This window comes from Morone saxatilis, unplaced genomic scaffold, assembly GCF_004916995.1.
Source record: "Morone saxatilis isolate NCDOM2014 unplaced genomic scaffold, NCSU_SB_2.0 Contig9, whole genome shotgun sequence".
NCBI lineage: Eukaryota > Metazoa > Chordata > Actinopteri > Moronidae > Morone > Morone saxatilis.
This window is the reverse complement of record NW_023340268.1, coordinates 17,194,395-17,198,480: the sequence shown is the minus strand read 5'-3', so window position 1 is coordinate 17,198,480 and position 4,086 is coordinate 17,194,395. Positions and strand designations below refer to the sequence as shown.

The following is a 4,086-nucleotide window of genomic DNA, read 5'->3' as shown; positions in this document are numbered from 1 at the left end:
TTCTCTTGTTAAATAACACAAGTTTACTTATCAATGTTTAACAAAGGTTATCTTTATTATTTTTACCATGACATGTCTAATTCTGGCTAAATGTTGCCTTGGTACCCCTTCTGATTTCATCATTGATTTATTAATAAAGGTATTCTTTCATTTTGAAACAGTAGCTGCATGTTGTTACTTAGACTATGACAGTATTAACTGTCTGCAGTAGTAATAGTAGAATGTTTTTTGCGGAATTGACTGCAATTGCAGTGCGCACCATAAAATAGGGCTACCCTGCAAGCCACTGTGTAATTTGCACCATGTCTACCACTGACAACAAACGCTGGCGTGATATATGTATATGTATATGCAGGAGCTAATCTTACAGAGATCTGAATTATACACCATCTGGTCAGGCTGGAAATACAAAAACAAATCTTTTTCGGTTAAATAATTAGGTCAGAACACAATTAAACAATCCAGGATCCAATATACTTCCTTTATTGTAGGCTTTTGATGTAGGTATAGTGATGATGACAGATGTAGATGACTATTCTATTAGTTGTGGTTCTACAGAAACGAGAGATAACAAGTACAGTGTTATCAGACAAACTGTGTAACTATAAAATATACACCATTTCACACATCAAATACTACTACTTATATTAACTTAAATGTCAATAATAACCTGCAGCCCGTGATGCAGCCCTTAATTGGATAATTAACATCACTAATCAGTAACACGAAGTTACACCAAAGTTAACAACTAAATTTCCACTTTCACATTGATATACAACAGCATAACCCCATATTACAATGGAATATATGATGTAATAACAATACAGATAAATGACCAGGCTAGAGCTAACATTAATTAAATAGCATAGTAGCTGGCATACAGGCAGAATGGTAATCTAAGCACTTGAATTAGGGAGAAAGAGCTGTCTCCACACAAAACCTAAAGAACAACAAAAGAGGAAGTACTTACAAGTATTCAAGAACGCACAACATTAATTGGGACAACTACAGCTCTGTCAGCTGTGCAATAACGAGCACATGGCAACTGTGCTCTCTGCTGTCTGCCTTCTAACCGTGAGCATTAATACAGCCAGCCAGTAGGTGGCGCATAGTCCCTGAACTAAACACACAGTTCTACAGTTACTCTGCAGTAGAAGTCCAGCCTTTCTAACAGTGTCACAACTAAGGATAAATCAATCAAAATGCTGATGAATGACGTTTATAAATGCGCCTTTGATTGACAGTTTAAAGATATCTATCCTATTAAAGGAGTGTCAATCCTGATATCCTGCTGTGCACTTGTTATCATAGATCACACTTAAAATGCAACATAACTTCATTTTAACTATAAGGGGGTCCCTGCTCTGTTTCTCTATCAACCACCCTGACATAAACATTATGCTTTCATTATTATTATTTCTAACATAGAACTACACTATGTTAACATAGAGCTTAATGCTGGGTTCACATAGGCCTACATGGGATTTTGGACTCAGTATTTGACCCACAGATGTAACTAAATGATGAAGCTGAAGTGGAGCTGTCCAGGGTTTGATAAAGACTACTGTTCAGGGTTCACTTGTTTTCCTTTCCCTCCATATCCAATTGATGACGAGCTACTTGGAGTCAAATGTAGCTCCATATTTCCAAAAAGAAGAGGAAACCAAAAGCACTCTGGCAACAAAAATGTAAATAGTCTTTATTAAGATAGCTATATCATCAAGAAATATTTAACTCTCCGGTTGTACTCAGGTCAAGCATGGAAGGGAGGAAGAGAGTAAAGAAAGGAGGAAGAAGGAAGGACGGAAGGACAGAGGAGAGAAGTAAAGGAAGGAGTAAAGAAAAGGACGAAGGACGAGGAAGAAGAGAGGAGGAGGAGGCAGAGGAAAAGAAAGAAGGAATGAAGGAACAGAAGGAACAGTCCAAAACAGATGGGGTCAATTTGAGCATACAATGGTTAAAAACAGACTAGTACATCAAAGTAGAGCTGGGATACATCTGATGCGTAGTGGCACAACAGCCTTCTTCAGGGTGTAACCTACAGCACACAGACTCCCCTTAAGCAGACAGGTTCATTACACACACCTGAGCAGGTAGACGATGAACTCACAGCTAAAAGTACAAGGTCTCACCAGTAGATGGCTCTTCAAAATGTAAGGAAAGATATATGATGGAAAAATGTGGACAAACTAATTAAAGAGATAGACAAAACAAGAATGATAAATGTACAAGCAACAAAATCTCTAGAGCAACACAGGCATCAGACCACAAATACAAGAAAAACTCTAAAAAGGACTGAAATCAGTTTCCTCATTGAGTCCTGGGTATACTGTAGCCTGCATTTGGTATATGTTTCTCTCTGCAATAATAATTGGATCACCACAAATATTCTTTTGGATTGTTTCTAGGTCTCGGTTTCCTCTTCTTTTATGAATTTTTGTGTCCCGCACCAAAGAGCACCCTCATAACATGTGTCTAAACTTCTGAGCTCTCTGGACTTTTTTCTGTCTGTAGCTACATATTTCTTCTTCTCCAAGCCTATTGGGCATCAATATGTAGGTTTTTTTGTCCTGGGCTCAGTACTCTTGTCTTCATTATGTAGGCTACTATGGCTGAGTGCAGGAAGCTGGAGCACAGTATTATTCTGCTGATAACTCCACCATAGCATAACACAATACTGCATTTCCCCATTATGGTGCTTTAACATATAAAATAAATATATACAGTGTAAGGCGGCTACGGTGGCTTCTTCCATGTACTCATTGTCAAAAGAAGTCATCATACGTATTGAAATCCTCATGTTTTTGTGTTGCAGAACGAGCTAGACACCGTTGTGACAACGTGGGACAACCATCGCATTCGACCAGGTGGAAACGGACACCCTGATTATCATGGAAAACCATGTCTGATGTACAATGTACCTGAGCTCTATCACGCACAAGATTATTTGCATCCACTACAGTATGAAAGAGTGGGGATTGTTCTCCAAGAGGACATCTGTCTGTGGAAAACAGACATTCCCTGCGACCATGAGCTGCATGAACTCTGTTCGATGGTGATGGAAGAGAACAACATAGCACAGTGTCATAACGCTGCAGAGGCAATACGACTTTACAAAGACCTGAGGCCTTTAACAAGAGCACTCCTGCCAGAGCCTCATCACTGATGCTGTTGTAGCATACACACAGATACACTGTCCATGGTTCTAATGATGATGATGATGATGGCATCTCCAGCAATGAGGCCTCTCCAAAAGTTTACATTTCTCAAGTATCATTGGCCCTTGCATCAGTTGATGCTGTGTTGAAATGTTTTACTAAGATAATGGGATTTCTGTGTAGTAGGCCAGGTTGATAATGTTGGCTCTTGGGACCAGCAAGGGCACTTTCGGGTTTTCCAGTCATGGAATTCTGGACTAAATCATATCTAGGTTTAATAAAAATATTCTCTGATTTGGGTCCAAGAGACAAATTTACATAAAATGAGGGCCTGTGCCCCTTAAGTGTAACAAGTGTGGGGTCTATGCTATGAACATTTTGAAAATCATTGTAGCGTATGACTGTCCTCGACTAAAGACATTCTTAGCCAACTAATAGACATAGAATTGATCGACTAACTGATTAGTTGATTTCATCGACTAATCTGTAAAGTTTGAGTTTTCCACATGCAATAATTCAAAAGGACCTCCTTAAATATCATCTTATCAGAGATGTCCTTGTATTTTACAGGACACCTATCAAAATAAAGGCATGAAAAGCCCCCAAAATTAGATTTAAAAAATAAAATACGGTTCCATCCTTTCCTACCAAAATAAAGGCACCTGTTTTTATCCTGTAAAGTGCCTTGACTGTTTATTTGATGTCTTTTCTATTACCACTTACTTAGTTTGGTATTTTTTGTTATTGCCTGTTTGCACCGAGAGGACTGAAATTTCATCTGTGCTGTATGAGATTCACCGATCCGGATCCAAAAACCGGGATTTTTCTATCTGCCAACTCCAATGTTTCTTTTAAACGTGCATTCAGCCCATTGTGATTTCTCCGAGCTAAAATCTTCCAGGAAATCACTAGTTCAGCATGGTAATAA

At 38.6% G+C, this 4,086-nt stretch overlaps 1 protein-coding gene across 1 annotated transcript in view; it reads left to right on the top strand.

The window, feature by feature from the left end:
- LOC118343232 (SNF-related serine/threonine-protein kinase-like) overlaps nt 1–4,086 on the top strand; it is a gene marked incomplete at its 5' end in the record, with an annotated part of 23,546 nt that overhangs the window by 14,721 nt on the left and 4,739 nt on the right.